Raw genomic sequence first — 20,483 nt, 5'->3', positions numbered from 1 at the left:
AACCTGCATGGAGATGAATTCATGATATGAACTCATGAATCCGGAGTGAAAATTTAGCTCGATCAGTTGCTCAAAATTTCCGATCACCAATGGGTTCATGACCTTACACCGGATGAAGAACCGAAGAGATAATAAATTGAAGCGATCTTTTAGTGGGAGTAGGCCTGCCAAAACCTCGAGACTCATGGTATGCGTTGAGGGCATACATCCCAACGCGATACGGAGACAAAGATACTGAATTCGCTCGAGTTTAATGAGGTGTGTTTTGGCAGCTGATTGAAAACAGAAACTGCCATACTCCATCACTGAGAGAATAGTTGTTCGATACAACATTATAAGATCTTCGGGATGGGCTCCCCACCAGGTGCCGGTAATTGTACGGAGAAAGTTTATTCTTTGTTGGCATTTTTTACTCAGATACCTAATATGGGCCCGCAAGTACATTTGGAGTCGAACCAGACCCCAAGATACTTGAATGACATAGCATGAGTGATCGGTTTACCAAAAAGTTGAAGCTTTGGTTTTGCTGGTCTATGCTTCCTAGAAAAAACCACCATCTCTGTTTTCTCTGTGGAGAATTCGATCCCTAGCCCAATGGCCCAGGTTGAAAAATTGTTCAAAGTATCTTGTAAGGGTCCTTGCAGGTCGGATTCGTTTGATCCTACGAAAGACACCACTCCATCATCTGCAAGTTGTCTTAAGCTGCAATTTTGTGTAAGGCAATTGTCGATGTCACTTACATAGAAGTTGTACAAAAGGGGGCTTAAACATGAGCCCTGGGGGAGGCCCATGTAAGAGACCCGACTTACTGCCGAATCTCCGTGAGAAAAGTTCAAATTTCTCACAAAGCAAGTTATATAACATATTATTCAATAGAGGCGGCAGACCCCGAGAGTGTAATTTGTCCGACAAAACCTCTATTGAAACAGAATCGATGGCCCCCTTTATGTCCAAGAATACTGGAGCCATTTGTTTTTTTTCGGCGTAAGCCAATTGAATTTCTGAAGAAAGCAACGCAAGACAATCATTCGTCCCCTTGCCCCTGCGGAACCCATATTGTGTATCTGAGAGTAGGCCATTCGTTTCAACCCATCGATCAAGGCGAAACAAGATCATTTTCTCCAGCAATTTCCGTATACAAGACAGAATTGCTATTGGGCGGTACGAATTGAAGCCGGACGCGGGTTTTCCGGGTTTTTGAATAGCTATAACTCGTACTTGTCTCCAATCATCTGGAACAATATTATTCTCCAGAAACCGATTGAATAAATTCAACAAGCGATGTTTCGCCACATCATGGAGGTTTTTCAGCAAGTTGAACTTAATTCTATCCGATCCCGGAGCATAATTGTTACATGAAAGCAGAGCAAGAGAGAATTCTACCATCGAAAACTCGGAATCAAGATCGCACCTACCTTGTGGTATATCTCGAACAATTTTTTGCACAGGAGCGGAATCAGGACAAACCTTCCGTGCAAAATTAAAAATCCATCGATGTGAATATTCTTCGCTTTCATTCGTTGAAGAGCGATTTCTCATGTTTCGAGCCACTTTCCATAATTTTTTCATTGACGTTTCACGTGACAAACCTCCCACGAAATTTCGCCAATAAGCACGTTTTTTCCCTTTGATTAAGTTTTCAAATTGATCTTCAAGGGCTAAATACGTTTGAAAATTTTCAGGAGTTCCACGTTTCCGAAAAGCTTTAAATGCATCCGATTTTTCTACATAAAGCTTGGAACACTGGCTATCCCACCATAGATTGGGAGGCCTTCGACGAATAGTGGAACCTGGGATGGGTTTCGTTTGAGCGCGAACCGCGCTGTCATAGGTCAAACGAGAAAGGAAGTTATACTCCTCCAATGGAGGTAAACCATCTCTGGAATTGATGGCTAGAGCAATCGCGTCCGCATATTTTTTCCAGTCAATGTGTCTTGTGAGGTCATATGCCATGTTTATAGATTCAGAAGAATTCGACCCAATGGTGATGGAAATTTTGATTGGCAAGTGATCACTACCGTTGGGGTTCTGGATTACATTCCACTTGCAATCTAACGATAGTGAATTCGAGCAAAGCGAGAGGTCAAGAGCACTTGGGTTAGCAGGAGGTTTGGGTACACGTGTTGTTTCCTCAGTGTTCAAAACGGTCATTTTGAAGCTGTTACAAAGGTCATATATCAACAATGAACGATTGTCGTCGTACTGTTCCCCCCAGGCAGTTCCGTGAGAGTTGAAATCTCCAAGATCAATCGTGGCTCAGGAAGGAGTGAGCACATGTCATCAAGTTGCTTGCGGCTAACCGCAGCTCTCGGAGGCCAATACAAGCTGACAATACAGAGGTCTTTGCCTCTGATGTTTGCATGACAAGCAACAGCTTCGATCCCTCCAATAGGTGGAAGGTCAATTCTAAAAAATGAGTGGCACTTATTGATCCTCAAAAGCACCCCTCCGTATCTATCATCACGGTCCAAGCGTATAATATTAAAATCGTGGAAAGAGATATCATCTCGCGAAGAAAGCCAAGTTTAGGACAGAGCAAAAACATCACAATTGAAGTTATGAATTAAAAATTTGAATGTATCCAATTTAGGGATAAGACTACGACAATTCCACTGTAAAACAGTGATATCTCCGACCTCTCTATTTGAATTAGACATCAAGAGAGATAATCATTGCAAGGAGGGGCCATGTTTGCATCAATTGTTGCAAAATTGTCTTCAATACTGGAAGCATTGAGATGACAATGGTTCTGATGGAGTCGGAAACATTAAAACACTTGAAGATTTGATCCAAAAGGTCAGACAACTTTATAAATCCCGATTGGGAAGTTGGACGGAAAAATAGGGACAGTTGGGGTTTTTGATGTCCCCTCGAGTGCTGGGTCGTTCGAAGATGAAATATTCCCACGGAAGCCAGGAGGAACTGATTTTGCTTGTCCGCTGCACTCGATTTTTTAGGCAAGCTAACAGAGGATATAACCGTGGGGACTTGTTCTTGAACTTTGGGAGTGGTCACATTTTTGCGCCGGGGATTCCCTTTGAAAATAAACGGTGTGCCCCCGCTAGCTGTGTCCGCTTCCATTTCATCAACTGGCAACGTGGAAAAGGTATTGTGTGTTGAGATTGGTTGTTCTTGTTGTTGGGTCAGTGGCGAAGCGCCCTTTAAAATTTCCGCAAATGTGCGCTTCGAGCGTTCCTATAAAGAGCGCTTCTGTTTCTCCCAGCGACTCTTGTAAGTTTCACAAACTGAGAGCTCGTGTGGGGATCCCCCGCAATATGGACATTTATGCTCAGTCGCACTGCAGGATTTCCCCTCATGTTGCTCTCCGCAAGTGGCACAGCGCTCCTTGTTGGCACAATAATCCGAAGTGTGACTAACTGACTTGCATTTGTTGCAAGTCATGGGCTTTGGCACGAAGAGTCGCTCAGGTAGTCTCAATTTGTCCACCATAACGTAGTCAGGGAGGGCGGGAGGTTGACTCGAAACGAGTCGGACGGCGTAAATTTAGTTTGGTCCCCATCATGGGAAAGTTTCCCGAGTTGGCGACAGTCCAAGAGTTTCACTTCCATTGAGGGGAGCTTCTAGAAACTTGCCTTTTCCTTCTGCTTTTATTTCTTCGCTCGTCAGACCCGTTTCAGTCATCACCCCCTCAATTTCTACGTTATGGGAGGGTATAAATGTTCGATATTCGAGAGTGAAATGTTGATCAGCAACAATCTCGTTTGCGTGTTTCCGGTCATTCACGACAACTCGCAATTTGTTCGGTCTAACCCTGCGAATTTCAGATACAGAAGTGTATCTGGCCAGATCTTTCATGATCTGAATCACGTTAAGGTTTTTTCCTTTCGGTTTTGGCCGGAGGAAAACAACCCACGGGCCAGTTCCAGGTGCATCTTCTGGATAAACTCTGACACGTGGAGCATAGACAACAGAGGGGGAAGATGAGGACGAGGACAAGGACGAGGATTGGGTTGGATCGGAAGCATCAGAAGGGGGAAGCGAAATCGATGATGGGAGAGGGGGAGTGAAAGTAACAGTGGGTTGAGAAGGGAGGCTTGCAATTTTCTTAGAGGGGGGCTTGGTAGGATGAGCGGATTCGTCCCCAGAAGAATTATCTTCCTTATGAGGGACTCGTTTATGTTTTCCCAGATTTTGTATGAGATTCATTATCGGAGATCTCCATCTCTGGAGATCCTCCACTATTCTCCATTTTACAAAAAATTCTGTCTTATTTCTAATTTATTATTGATTTTAACAATAATCTCAAAAAAAAATGGCAAAAAAAAATTATGATAATAATATTAAACAATGAACAAATAAATTGAATAATAATATTAATAATAAATATGTGTACCTTAATATAAAAGTTGTTCCAATAATGCGTTCTACTGCCCTAATCAGGGAGAGACAGAGGCTACGCGCTACGGAGACAACACAATAGCGCAAGAATAGCTTACGGAGCCACGTGATGATGAATCCCGTTTGCGACAGTCACGCGATGGCGATCCCGTTATGCCGAATCAGTTCAACAGCCGCAATCCGGCTCGCTGCAAGAGCGCTGCTTCCTTTGTTCCCTCGTTCCACTTAACAAAAGATCAGGTCGAAAGCGGACAGCAATGACCTTCACTCGTACACGATTCACTCGTACCAACAGCACAATAGCAAAAGTGGCAACGCACAATAGCAAAAGTGGCAACGCACAATACCGACACTGAACTTCACTCGTCAAGAGTTGGATAGCGAATGGAACGCCAGTTTTTAATTCAAATTAAAAATGTCACCTGAACACTTCTATTGAAACCAGAGGAAAAATTAAAAGTTACTAACAAAATGAGATTTTTTTTCTCACAAATAATAAACTATACGATGACACTTTACGCAGTAATGGTAATTCTTATGCCATACAAAGCATGATGTGAATTTTAATCCTTATTTGTCACTATTCTAGTTATACGACGATTTTTGCTGAGTTTCATTTGTGTGTCGTGGAGTCTGGCACTTACGTTGCTAGAGGAACTTTGTCGTCTCAATATAGCATTACTTGCAGCATTGTGAATTAGTTCTTAGTTGATATTTCTATCCCAATATCACTTTTTATTTGTTTTCTGAGTTCATTTTTTATTTCCCTTTCCAATATAAATCTTATAACGGAATGCAACATGGAATAATTGCAGGCGATTTCCATTCTTATTCGTATAATAAAATTCAAACCTTTATTCTAATGTAGCACCATCATACGGTACGGACAACATATCAACATCCAAGCTGGTTTTTTGCAACAACTAATTTAATCTTAAAACGATTAATAGTTTGTGTGAACTGAGTGAACTAAGCATAAAAGGCAACTTATTGCTTCATATCAACATAGCGGCCACTACCATTGAGAGCCAGCCTTTCGCGCGCTTTCTTCTCGCGCGAGCCCATCACCACCATACAAATAAAAATATATATATATAACCGCTCGTAATCTATGTGAGCGCCGCTAATGACTATTCACATACAGTTGTATCGCTGACCCCTCGTCGTCAAAAGAATTCATTTGATTTGCTCTTGTATGTGAGGCAGGCAGGCAGGGAGGCGGCTATTGACGTAACTGATATAGACGATGTTTTGCAGTCAAACCTTCATGTTTTTGAGGATTCCATGAGGATTGTGTGGCGACATTGTTTCGGAAATTCAACAAATGAAAATCATTCATCGCAAACAATTGGCAAGGCTCTACTAAAAATAGCAACAACAAAATATATAAATTAAAGGGCGCCTATTGGATTATTTTATATTTGCTTCTTAGTCTCTTAGCAATCTGATTCACAGTATTATGATAATAAACTCGGTCAGTGGTTGCGTCTTGTACTTTCGCTTGAAAACAAAAATACCGCTGCCAGATGTATGTGTAAGCTCTCGTTTCGAAGGTCCTGAGTCCCGTGATAGAGATTGAATATTGACAAAATTCTTTCGGCACGCTGTTTTTAGCATGGAAGTAAATATCAACCCCATCCAATCACAAATTGAACATGACCATTATTTTTACAAAAACTCTAATGAAATGAACAGAAAATACAGACTTAGTTGGAATACATCTGTCAGAAAACACGATCGGCTATAAATCACGATTATCCCCGCTGAAGCATAGTAATTTAGAATGACACTTTACTAGTAGTTTGGTACTAAGCTTCGAAACACTTAATTTTACCTTAAAACATTACTTCTTTGAAATATCAAATTAGGATATTGTGAATGTGTGAATATGAGTCAACCTTTTCTACGAGGACTAAATACAGTAACGCGTTTGAATCCGGACACTCTTTCATTATCTATATTCAATATCATACCAAACCATAACATTGGCAGGGTGTCAACTCAAAATTCGAAAATAAATTACCTGATGTTCCCTGATTTTCCAGTAATTTTTCAGAAAAACTACTAGACTACTAATAAATTTTCTACTAGTTTGGTAGTTGTAGTTCTTAAAACATTTAATTAGCAAGGAACAATGAAATTCAAGAACGAATGTCGATATCTTCAAATAAATTAATTATTTGAGATTTTTAATTGAGTGAAACGACGACTTAGAAGTGTCATAAAAGATAAACATTTGATTTATTAATACAGTTCAAAGTTATCTTGAAGAATCCTCAAACACTAGTATAGAAGGAGCCATTTTCATTTTGACTCGGATCATTTTCACGAAACTGTTACAATTTTAACGAAACAATGTTCTCTTGCTAATTTTCGGCTTCTTCCTGTGCCTTTTCAAAACTTTTTTTCGTTTGACCTCGAGAGATTCATCCCTTCTGCTTCTCGTAGTTGTTACATCAACTTTGATTCACTTGACGCAGAAGCTTCTTTCTTCTGACATTCCCTGTCTTCCAAAAGTCGTCAAATATCAAAATTGAAACTATTAAAACTATTGACTATTTTGATATTTGCTCCTCGAATCGTTTGCTAGCCAATTTGTGATCGAAATCAATGACGCGGTTTCGGATTTATTTTCACTGTATATAATTGAATACTGTATATAATCGAGTCCAAAATTGTATACAGTGGTAGACATTCGTTTAGCCGTACCCTATTTTTCCTCAATATTTTCAAAAATAAGTCAATTCTTTGTACAGTTTTGCGCATAAAAGACGATTATTGTTTATTTTCATCGAATTCATTCTTAAAAAAAAAAGTATAAATTCACTTTTGACGTAGAACTACGTCTTTCATTAAGGGTGCCAAATCAGAAAACAGGTCACGTTTTTATGAAATAAAGTTAACGTTAATAACTATTTTTGCCGCGAACGGATTTTGACGATTTACACACTAAACGAATCGAAAATTCCGTAAGATTTGTTTATTATGCTATATATTAGAATCCCCTGGTTTGTAAATGGTTAAAATTCATGAAAACTTTAAGCGTTTCCATTTTCCCATACATTTGTTCTGTCCATTTGTGTGCTTTCCCGAACAGAGCTGTCAATAGAGAGCAACTTATCGACGACCAACGGAGGGGAAATCGTAGGATTTCCCCTCCGTTGTATAAACAGTGGATCTCGCTGAGGCAAACTTTCATTCGGCATCGGACTGTTGAGCAATCCAGTTCACTTTGCTTTCGCTACGCTTCGATCTAAGATTGGACCCCACCAGTGGTAATCCAACTTGGATATCGTCGTGTGGTTTTTTCAGTTCGTTGTTGGCGTTATTCGTATCGTGTGTTTTACTTCCCGCGTCATAAATTGGACGCTTCGCGTAGTGTATGATGAGTAAGAAGAAGAGGAAGGCAGGCTCGAGCCCTGCAAAAAACGAACGCATTGCCAGGGGCAATAAAATTTCGAGGCAAGCGTCATCTGATGATGCACGCGATGTTGGTGCAGTGAAAAGCGCTCGCACTGAACCGAGCTTTCGCGAGTGTGACACCGCATCGAACATCAGCGAAGTAGGCGATTTCGGCGCGTCGGTCGAAAATGTAAACGCCGTTACCCCCCGCTGATGGTGAAGGCGGTCGCTCTTGACAAACTCATCAGCGAATTAGCATCGATGGGCAGAGTACATGCTGTGTGGCATAATTCAGTCTTTTTCCAAGAAGTTAACATTCTTTGTTTTCCGTCATCATAAGGGCTTCATTGATGCCTTTGAGAATGCATCAATGCATTAAAATGAAGTTATGGCGAAGCAGGCGTTAAGTTTGTGTGTCCAAAAAATATATGGGGAATACCAAGCATCTTGAATGTCTTACTGGAATGTTATAAGTTATTTAGGTTCGCGTGCCAGTCGCAAAACTGCCTTCAACTAGGATTGCATTTGCGCTAATATTGATCATAATGAAGCATTGCTACTGTATTCGAGGTTGTTATTAACAAAAAGAGTTTATTTCGCTTGTTTAGTCACCAAGAAAGTAAATGTCGTTCTGGAATTTTGTATGTGATTAGGTTTCGCTTGCCAGTAGCAAAACTTCCTCCACTAAGGGTGACAGCTGCGCTTCTCTCGAGCATGAGAAAGTAATGCAACTTTCAACGACAACGCAACAGTTGTTTCTAAAATTTCACAGCATTATAGAATAATATCCGAAGGTATAAATGAGCGACTTATATAAAATAACAGCGTTGTTCTACGTCAACAATGCGGTCGTATCTTGGATACAACCTCCTATAATTTTTTGTTTACTAAGTAATCCAAATATGTGGAATCAGGGTGGACATTCGTTTAGCCGCACCCTAAAATTTCAATAAAAGAAAATTTGTGCGGCAAATTTCGAGTCCAATCGGTCCAAGCTAATATTTAGTATGATCCATTTCGGATCACTTTGAAAACTTGATTGGCATCGAGTCAGACAGCTTTTAAAGTGTTGGCATATTGATTATACCCCAACATTCATCCGTTTGCATAGACCATCTCGGCCAAGATTCGCCATAGGTTCTTCGATAGGTTTCGCTTCGATCTCACGACATCCCGTTGACTTAAATTGTACCAATAGCAACTGTAACAGTCCGAACCATCCAAATTGAACTTTTTTCGCCGGAAAATAGAACATTTCTCCATTCTAGTTCCCATTCCATGTATTGCCGGGCGAAAATGAGATGGTTCTGCTTATGGGTGGCGGTCAGTTTCGGCTTCCCTTAAGGTTTCTTCCACATGATGTTTGGTGACTCATTCAAGATGCGCGCAATATGGAACACGTTACTGGAACAACCGATTCTGCTTTAATGTATGAGCAGGACAACGTTTCCTTGCTGCTCGTGTCTTATTCGACCTTTAAGACGCAAAGTAACTTTGGTGTTCCCATTTGTTGGTCGTTATATTCCATATATCTGGCATTAATTAAAGAAATTCCGTACCACTTCCTCAGATAGACCAATTTTTGTTACGATCGAGCGATTAGAAAACTTTTGTTCACTGAATATCTTTATAATTTTCCGCCCCTCTTCCGTCAATAGAATACCTTTCGCCATTCCTTCTACGTAAATCACTAAACTGACCAACTTCTTACGTTGCACATCTAATATTTATCTTATAAATTGAACATTCCCAAGTATTTTTTCAAAAAACACAGATTGGTGATTATGCGAAAACTCGATTTTATATGCCCTGCGGCTAAACGTATGTCTCAGGAAAAAAAGACGTTTGAATGTTTATATCCACCGATACCGCCTTGTGTGTGTGTGATTGTGACGCAAGTCAATAAAATTGACTTAAATATACTATCACTACAGCAAATAAGCATCCCGATAAAAAGAACATTCCTTGTTGTTTTGTAAGTGTTTCAAGTTTTTTGACGTAGGACTACGTCTTTCATTTCTATACCGGGGTGTAAAATCAAAGTTTCGAAAACGAAAGCGTTACGCCGGAGACCGAGATTTTGAGCGTTAATAGCTCCTAAACAACTGAACGAAATGGTATGATAAACACTTCATCCGAAAGATAAAATGTCTACGCGTTCTATACTTGTTACTTTCTGATCCAAAAACTTGTTTCAATAGTCTTAAATTTGCTTTCAAAACAGGCTATTGAAATCACCAATCGGTATATAAGCGAGCGGCGCTCGGAAATCCACTCAGTTCTAATTGAACAGCGATTGGAGCATGTTGTCGCTGTTGCGGTGAAGCTCTTTATTTATCATGAAAGCGCGGATGAACGGTGTCACCAAGAGCCTGTTTGTGCACCCTAGGCCAGAAGGGAATCTATCAGGAGGAGAGTGATGCCACAAACGGTTCCCTGGGAAGACATCGCTACACACACATACACGCGCGGCTATTAACAGGTGGTTATCGAGTTGGCATTAACCACTGGTGGGCTTCCAGTATCGAGGAAAATGTGGAAATATCTAATCGTTACTGAAAATAATCTGCCAGTTCCTTTGGGAATTTTCAAAATATATTCATGTGAAAGAATTTAATTGAATGTTTTCTATCCATGTAACACTGTGACCAAATATGTTTCAATCAAGTGCTATTAACAGGTGGTTATCGAGTTGGCATTAACCACTGGTGGGCTTCCAGTATCGAGGAAAATGTGGAAATATCTAATCGTTACTGAAAATAATCTGCCAGTTCCTTTGGGAATTTTCAAAATATATTCATGTGAAAGAGTTTAATTGAATGTTTTCTATCCATGTAACACTGTGACCAAATATGTTTCAATCAAGTGCTATTAACAGGTGGTTATCGAGTTGGCATTAACCACTGGTGGGCTTCCAGTATCGAGGAAAATGTGGAAATATCTAATCGTTACTGAAAATAATCTGCCAGTTCCTTTGGGAATTTTCAAAATATATTCATGTGAAAGAGTTTAATTGAATGTTTTCTATCCATGTTACACTGTGACCAAATATGTTTCAATCAAGTGCTATTAACAGGTGGTTATCGAGTTGGCATTAACCACTGGTGGGCTTCCAGTATCGAGGAAAATGTGGAAATATCTAATCGTTACTGAAAATAATCTGCCAGTTCCTTTGGGAATTTTCAAAATATATTCATGTGAAAGAGTTTAATTGAATGTTTTCTATCCATGTTACACTGTGACCAAATATGTTTCAATCACGTGCTATTAACAGGTGGTTATCGAGTTGGCATTAACCACTGGTGGGCTTCCAGTATCAAGGAAAATGTGGAAATATCTAATCGTTACTGAAAATAATCTGCCAGTTCCTTTGGGAATTTTCAAAATATATTCATGTTAAAGAGTTTTTTTGAATGTTTTCTTTCCATGTAACACTGTGATCAAATACATTTGGTTTTGTGGTTTTTCAATCAATCGCAATTAACAGGATAGCTTCAGAAGATTATTCTTCCCCATCAGTAGGATATTTCTGTATCCAATATTGTATGCGCCCGCAATCGATTATTGCTCAGTCGCCGAAAGTTCCGAGCTCAGAGAGTTCATTCCCCTCTAGTTTGCCTTCCCAATTGCCATCGTAACCACACCTTCTCTCGATTCAATCACACACAAAAAGCATACTTAAGCGATATTCTGGTGGTGAGACACACTCATTTTTCGTGAGCACATCGACAAGACAACATCGTTGCCTAACGTGCTGGAGGAGGTGGACGGCGAAGGATCGACACATACACGCGCAGAACTCTTTCCGTTAGGATGCCATTCAGCATCGAGAAAGTTCCGGAAAGATCTAATCATTGCTGGAAAATAATCTGCCAGTTCCTTTGGGAATTTCCAAAATATATTCATGTGAAAGAGTTTAATTGAATGTTTTCTATCCATGTTACACTGTGACCAAATACGTTTCAATCAAGTGCTATTAACAGGTGGTTATCGAGTTGGCATTAACCACTGGTGGGCTTCCAGTATCGAGGAAAATGTGGAAATATCTAATCGTTACTGAAAATAATCTGCCAGTTCCTCTGGGAATTTTCAAAATATATTCATGTGAAAGAGTTTAATCGAATGTTTTCTATCCATGTAACACTGTGACCAAATATGTTTCAATCAAGTGCTATTAACAGGTGGTTATCGAGTTGGCATTAACCACTGGTGGGCTTCCAGTATCGAGGAAAATGTGGAAATATCTAATCGTTACTGAAAATAATCTGCCAGTTCCTTTGGGAATTTTCAAAATATATTCATGTGAAAGAATTTAATTGAATGTTTTCTATCCATGTAACACTGTGACCAAATATGTTTCAATCAAGTGCTATTAACTTCCTGTTTTTTTCAAGTGCGGCTAAACGAATGTCTATCACTGTATAATCGAATCACATATAATCGAGTCTGTATATAATCGAATCCGACCTGTACTTCGCAACCCAGCGAAATTTCAGGATTTGTCTATCGTGAAGTTTTAGCAAGTTTTTTCGAATCCATCTCTGGATGAACCGTGTAAAATATGCAATCCGAAGCTACCCAAATTCAGAAGTGTTTCTTCTTAATTTTCAAGTCCAGTTGCAACTTGTTTAAAAAGACCCAATCAGGTTGGTGCCGTCCATTGGAACCAGAAGAAGTTTTTTCAAATATTAGGCTGTCAAAAAAGTCCTGCGGTATTTTTTTTGAATTTTCATTTGTTCATAAAATTAGTTACAATCATCTGTTTTAAGTCAAATATGCGCCGTTTTGTTCGATGACTTGTTCCCAACGAGATGCCAACTTCATAATACCCCTGTTATAGAAGCTCTCGCTTCCTTATTGGCAAAAAAACTCGGATAGCCAATTTTCACAGGCCTCTTTTGTGGCTAACTTCTGACTACCTAGCTCGTTCGCCATGGACAAAAACAGGTGGTAGTCACTTGGTGCAAGGTCCGGACTATACGGCGGATGCAAAAGAACCTCCCATCCGAGCTCTCGGAGCTTCTGGCGCGTCACCAAAGAAGTGTGTGGCCTGGCGTTGTCCTGATGGAAGACAATGCGGCCTCTGTTTATCAAAGATGGCCTCTTCTTCATGATTGCTACCTTCAAGCGGTCCAGTTGTTGGCAGTACAGGTCCGAATTGAGCGTTTGGCCATAGGGAAGCAGCTCATAATAGATTATTCCTTGACAATCCCACCAAACACACAGCAGAACCTTCCTGGCCTTTAATGAGGGCTTGGCCACCGTCTGAGCCGCTTCAGCGGGCTTCGACCACGACCGTTTGCGCTTCACGTTGTCGTAAGTGACCCACTTTTCATCGCCAGTCACCATCCGCTTCAGAAACGGGTCGATTTTGTTGCGATTCAGCAGTGATTCACATGCGTCGATACGGTCAAAGATGTTTTTTTGCGTCAACGTGTGTGGCACCCATACATCGAGCTTCTTTGTGAATCCAAGCTTCTTCAAATGGTTAATAACGGTTTGATGACTTATCCCCAGCTCTTGGCCGATGCTACGGCTGCTACTATGCCGGTCTTTCTCGGCTAATTTAGCGATTTTGTCGCAATTTTCGCAAAAAATTTATTGGCAGCTTGAGATGCATTTTTGCCTTTGTCATAGTAGTACTGTAAAATATGTCGGATTTTCTCTTTATTTTGCTTCATATTCGCAACACTATAACTCACGAACGACTTAACCAAACAAAACACTGTCAAGGACTATATTATAGCGCGCAAAAATACCTTTCCAACAAGCTATAGTTTGCTCGATACAATGAATACAACTAGAACTACGCGCTTACAACGGCACCTCGCGGAAATACCGCAGGACTTTTTTGACAGCCTAATATATAATTTAAAAACAGAATGTCCCAAGAACAATGAAGTCATGTAACGATTTGCAAACAAGTCATGTAACATAAGTACATACTTTTGCTTCAGTTGACAGTCGGAGAAGAATGTCAAACCACTTTATGATTTTATTGTACCTCTTTTTGTGCTTACGCAAACATATCTTCCAAATACAAGCAAAAACAGCGCCCATGTAAGAGCCGTCTTTTTTGCGCTATTTACCCTTTTGAAGGGCCAATTTACCTACAGGCAGAAGCAAACAACATACTGGAAAACCTAGTCAAATACATTTTTTTTTGTATCAATTTAGGGTAGTGTCAAGCTACCGGCAAAAAAATGTCAAACATAAAAATAAATATTTGTGTTTCACAAATCTATGTCCGGAATAAAAAAAACACATTCAGAAGATGATTTTAAACCGGACGGATCAAAAGTTGAAGTTGAAGAAGTTGCATAAGAGTATGTTAAAAGCCCTAGTATGGAGAATGAAGCATGGAGCAAAGATTTTCGATTCCGGAGACCTCAAAACTCTTGGGTATACAGGTCGGACTCGATTATATCTGCATATAATCGAGTAAAATTTTTTTTTGTTTCATATACAAATATTCAGCGGACAGGGGTTAATCAAATGCGTCTACTGATAGTAAGCGCTACCCAATGAGCCAGACTGGTGCGAGCCATCGAATGAACAAGTTAGATAATTACGAATCGAAAACAGGGGCTCGTTTAGGACTCCTTTTTGGAGGTCGGTTTGGGTAAATCCCCACTCTTGACGTAGGACTACGTCTTCCATTTCTATACTGGAGTATGAGTTCAAAATTTCAGAAACGAGAGCGTTACATTGGAAAAAGAAAATTTTGAGCGTTAATATCTCTTTGCCGGCTGAACGAAATGATATGATTCGAAAGATAAAATGTCTATGCGTTATAGGCTTGTTACCTATTAATCCAAAAACATGCTTCAATAGCTTATAAATAGCTTTGAAAACAGGCTATTGAAATCATGCAAATCTATATATAATACGGGGCCCGCTCGGAAATCCGTTTCCATTCTTTGTGGAACGATTAACAGGTGAACACCAATGGTAATTCGATATAGATTGCGTACAAATGGTACCATTGACTATGGATTCGATAGCGGAGAATACAAAATGTTTAATATAGAGGCTATTTCATCATATCAAAGAAGCCGCATTGTCTGATAAAAACAACAGTGCCAATGTTGAACAAACTTACAAGAGGAACGTTTAGCAAATTCACAAAATATCCATTCATTCATTGTGAAATGATTCAGATGCAACTTCAAACTAGGATTGGGCGATCTCGGATCGATTCTTAGAAGATCGATCTTTTCCATTCCGATTTCCGATTTTTTGGATCGATCTTTTGTACTCGAGAAAATCGAGAAAATCATTTTTTTTTTGCTTCCGATTTTTCGATCTTAGAAAAACTTTTCGTAGATTTGTTTTTCAGTATACATCGATTTTAATCTCACCAAAGAAATTTTTGGTGGCCATCATGCTAAGGAACAAAACGAAAAAAAAAAAATGAATATTAATGTGTATTCCCTGTTTAAAGGAAAGGCCACACTCATATAGAACAAGCAGATACATTGGAAAACAGCTTTTAATTTTTTGAAGATCGATTCTTCGGTACCGATTTAATCAGTGGATCGATTCCTACGCCGTTTGGAAAATCGATTCGAAAGATCGATCTTTTTATAAAGATAGCTTTAAACATACTTTAAACAAATGATTACCAACTGTAGTCCTACGTCCATCTTGCGGTTATATCACAGATATAACCCACCTTTAGATTTTCAAGGTATATTTCTAGTATCTAGGTTACGGTGCCAATGAAAATGATCATCTCGAATTTCAAAAAGTTACCCCATAAAAAATGTTCACCACCTCGAAAAAACACCCTATGCAAAATTTCAGCTCAATCGGACTTGAGTTTGAGTTTTGACGTAGAACTACGTCTTTCAGGGAGGGTGCCAAGTCAGAAAACAGGATTGCATTTTTATTAAATAAAATTAACGTTAATAACTATTTTCACTGTGAACGAATTCTCATGATTTGTATACCAATCGAATCGGAAATTCCCTAAGATTTGTTTAATATGGTATACATTACAATTCGTTAATCTATAAACGGTTTAAATTCATGAAAACTGGAAGAACTTCCTTTTTTCCCATACATTTGTTCTGCCGATTTGTGTGCTAATCCTACCCGTATTTCGAATGCTTCGAACATTTCTTAATAGATCGGAAAGATGTTTGCATCAATTTATTAGAAATATTTCTACGCGTCTCAATTAATAAAATGTTATTTTTCATGAGATGAACAATTCTCGCGTAGCTTTTGAAAAGGTCCAATGTAACAAATGTAAACGAATCGAGTTAATGGATGCACGCTATTAGTCTTCAATCATTGAATGCATTACAAAAACAATCGTTCACGTATCTATTTTCTTCATCTTTTTATCGCCGATACAAAAAATATCCAATGTACAGATTTGGATTTTAAGCACCCGGCACCCGGTTACTTCGGACGCCACTTTCCTCCGATGCCCGAAACGTCCGAAGTAACAAAGCAGTCAAAACAACACGAAGTCGTACTTCGGTCGTTTTGAGTTTTTGTTTCTTACAGTAGTTGTTATCGATTTCAGTTCAATTCAACGGGTGATGACAATAGTAATCGAAATGCTGATTTTTGGATTGTTGTTTAGTAGTTAGTTTCAAATTCTTATCGTGCAACGTAATATGTCCAATGTGCAAACGCGGGCAGTCAAAACGTCCAATGTAACATTTTTCGCTCCTTGGCTTCAACTTTAAACTCAAATCACGGAACAACAGCTACGATGGGTTTTGGAGAGCTATTCTTGATCGCTAGTGGTGAAAGGAGCGATAAAGATCGATAACTTTTAAGGGGGTATTCTAGTCTAGAAATCTGAAAAAATCGAAATTTTTTTTTTACCATATTTCTGTAGTTTAGGCATTCAAGAATATACTCTAGAAAGGACTTATCGAAAATCCTATTATTTACCTAGTTAGAGCCATCTTAGTGATGTGGAATCTAACCTGTTACGGCCATCACAATGAACTTCAAACGCGTTTCTCTCGGAACTAGTTTTTTTCTAACTGGCGTACACGATATCTCAAGTTCTACTGAACCGATTTATGTCAAATTTATATGAAAATAATCTGCATACATCTCTCTATCGCATGAACCAATAAAAAATTATAACTTTTTAATTTTACTATTTTTAAAAAATTGGTAAACGCAAAAAAAACGTTTTAAACAGCATTTTTGTTTTCAAACGGCCGCCATTTTGTTAAAACCCATGTTTTTGACTTGTCCGAGGTTCATGCCATAGCGACATCTTTACTGATTCAGAATCTGTTCGATTTTTTTGTTTCAGATAACCAGAAGGACTGGAATCGTGTACGCCATGGCACAACTTTTTTTTGAACACCCTCACTTCACCAGCATGTAACTATTCTAATTATGAATATTTTTTTTCCGTCCTATTTTTGTTTTATTGTTGAAAGATAGATAAACGAATAATGATATAATGGATAGTAAAAATATTCTTTGTTTTATTTTTACGGAGTTCGAAAAAACGTCCGAAATTCGTGTCTCTACACTAGAATACCCCCTTAAGACAATTCGCTGAATAATGTTCGGGTCTTCAACTTCGTTTTTCTCGAGTTGACGAAAATGTTACATTGGACCTTTTCGAAAGTTACGCGAGAATTGAATAACTGTAAAATATAAAGCGTTATCTAAACGCCCTAACTGCCAAGTTTTGATTGGCCCAATTTACGGTTTCCCCAACACAGACTTCAAAATCGATGTACCTGTTGAAATCCGCTATGCAAATATACATGCAAGTTGAGGGAATTTTTGTTCCCACCGAGCTGTGTTTCCGTAACACAGACTTCAAAATCAATGTGCCTGGGGGAATCCGCTTTGTCTGAGCTGTGTTTCCCTAACACGGACATCTAAATTAATGTGTCTGGGGGAATGCGGTTTGCAAATACATTGTGGTGTTGAGTACTTTTATACTCGCTTGTCGTTATGCAGACCTGAATATGTTTCCCTAAAACGTACTGAGAAGCCTAGGAAAATCGTCATTTTAGATACTAGAGGTGAATGAACTTTCGCGGTTCGAGAACAACGTAAACATGAGATGTGCAATAATTTCAGAGAGAAATGTAAAATACAGTGATCGTTTCACCGGAAGAATTGTCAAACGATCATTGTATTTTACATTTCTCTCTGAAAATATTTCATTCACATATTTCGGTAGTCCTAGGCATTATATCGAAGGTAAAAATACGTTCATCAAATTTATTTGTAATGAAGAACATAATCCATTACAAAAATTTCGATGCATTCTAAAATAATATTCGATATGGTAAACAAGTGGATTGCATCATATAATTACGTAGTTCTCCGTCGAAAATATGCGGTCGTGTCCTAGATACAACCACTTACATTTTTTTGAAAAACGAAAAATCACCGAAAATCGAGGTTTAAAAAAAATATGCTAAATGTCTTAAATTGCATTACTCGTCGAGATTTACTATGTCGAATTTTTTTTTGTCAAAACAAAATGTTTTTTTTTGCGCTAGGTCGTTTTTCCATTTGAAAAATCGATTTCTGACAAAAAAAAAATTGATAATCTGCTCAAATTGGCCTTGCGAATCATTTGCTCCATTCACTCAGTGCAAGCATGTATTCAACGGACAATTTCAGTGCTACCAATTATTTGCGCTAAAGAATTTCAGGCTTTGTGAAGGCTGAGGGTAAATTTTAAGGATATTTCTCTTACGAAAGTTGCAAGAATAAAAGAAAGAGCATGGATAATCTTCGAAAAATGGACTGCAAAATGCAAACATTTTTCGACGAAGATGACATGCTACACAAGCTCTCGGATCAATTGAATGGGACTCAAGAAGCCAACTCCATACATTTGGAGGCCGTGGGAAAGATCCAGAAGTTCGGAATAAAGGGTTCTACACAAGTTGAACGAAAAACAGAAGCAAAATCGAAAAATAAAATGTGAAATACTGCTCGTCAGGTACAGCAGAAAGTTATTTCTCCATCGGATTGAGACTGGCGATGAAAAGTGAATTTATTTCGAGAATCCTAAGTGTCGAAGATCTCCGATAAGTCCAGGGGAACCATCACCATCGGTCAAATCGCAATGGACAACGAACAATGCTCTGTGTTCAGTGGCACCTACTCATTACCAGAGAGATTGGAAAAATTTAGAGCTATCGATGGATGGAATACATTGAATCTCAATCTGATGAACACGTGTTTTCCTCGAAAAAGTTCCAATTTCATACTTGTACACCTGCTAGCACGAGGTTCTATTAGTTGCCTCAGCGGTCGAGAGGGAAAAGGTACAAAGTTTACTTTCAAGAGCATGTTTGTCTATTGAAAATGCAGATTGTGTATTTTCATTTATATCGAATATACCTCGAATCAAAGATGAATTCTTCAGTATGCAGTACTTGGGGGCATTGTTGTCGTCGTTCAGGACTCGTTTTATTACGCAATAAAAAAATCTTTGCGGCAATCGAAAAATTATGGTGGAGGTGCAAAACTACTCATAAAAAGAATATTCAGCTGATTGTATATGTATTGAGGTTCTGGGCAGGGTTTTCCCGTTCAATCGATTACGGCGGATGTCTGTCTACCTCAATCAATAAAACGACATAAAAACAAGATTTCGATTAAGTAGCGTGGATGCTTAACTCTTCCAGGAGCACTTGAATTCGGACTTTGAAAATAAAACGTATAATACCTGATGACCTACTATTATAAATCACCATAAATGTTACCGCAAAAAGATCAAAATATTACATGGAAACAACTATCGAAAGATCTTACCTATTTTACATCAACTTTTAGGTGGTGACAATTTAAAATATGACGCTGGCTGTTAAAAAAATGGGGTGTGTGTGGGCTGTGTTATTCAGAAAGGTTCGACACAACGGAAACCTGTTTTTTGGATCGGTTTTGCGTCACTGTAGCGCATATATTAGCTAATATTGCTTGTTTATTTGCCATTCTGGAGATGATTGTCACAGGTGCGGAATATCACCAAGAAGATACTGATCCCTACACGAAATGATCTCATTATCTAACAAAAACGCAATTCCGAAAAACCTTTTTAGTATATGTCCAGCCGAAGCTAGGACTCCGAAAAACCTTGTTCATGTTCCAAATTGCGTATCTAAGTAAAACTTTCAAATTTTGCGTTTATTAAATAGTTTCACTTGACAATTTGCACAGTAAACAAATGGAGCATAATAAGGTACAGATTGATCATAGATTATATATAAATTAACACATTATTCTTGCCACTACTCAAAAAATATATTGAACAAAATCCCATTGGTGATAGTGCCTAAACTGGAACAACGGATTGGGTGAATCCAGCTCTATGTGTACAATTATGTTCCAGCATACTTGTCCTATCCGCCACACAGTACAGATAGCAAAATACAACCGATGACGCAGTGAATATTCATGTTGAAGAGAATAAAATAAATTAGAAACTGGTTCCACACTGGGCTACAAGTTTCAGTTCTTGGGGTGCGTAAGCAAACTGAGTCGGTTGGAAAGGAAGATGTTACTTTCCATCAATGATAGCCGATGCTTCAATCAGGTTATACAATAGCGAAATGTAGAAGCTTCTTAATGAATGTTAAAATAAGAAATTATTGGAAGCGTGTGTTCAGTATATTTTTCACGCAACAACATCTGTATAAATGGCGATAGGTAAGTAAAAGGGGATCATTCCACCACGAATTAATGCAAAATATTTTATGAATCGT

At 38.8% G+C, this 20,483-nt stretch overlaps 1 protein-coding gene across 9 annotated transcripts in view; it reads right to left on the bottom strand.

Moving 5' to 3' along the window:
• Window positions 1-20,483, bottom strand: part of LOC129775442 (myb-like protein AA) — a 78,117-nt gene that overhangs the window by 27,891 nt on the left and 29,743 nt on the right. The window contains exon 1 of one of the 9 annotated variants that reach the window (XM_055780190.1): window positions 4,355-4,643. The exons of the other annotated variants lie outside the window; for them this stretch is intronic. The gene's annotated coding sequence lies outside the window, so the exon portion shown is untranslated. Of the gene's footprint in view, window positions 1-4,354; window positions 4,644-20,483 lie in introns of those variants that run through there. 9 annotated transcript variants of the gene reach the window in all.

Source organism: Toxorhynchites rutilus, chromosome 3 (genome assembly GCF_029784135.1).
Source record: "Toxorhynchites rutilus septentrionalis strain SRP chromosome 3, ASM2978413v1, whole genome shotgun sequence".
Lineage (NCBI taxonomy): Eukaryota > Metazoa > Arthropoda > Insecta > Diptera > Culicidae > Toxorhynchites > Toxorhynchites rutilus.
The sequence above is the reverse complement of the archived record's forward strand: the minus strand, read 5'-3'. Positions and strand labels throughout refer to the sequence as shown.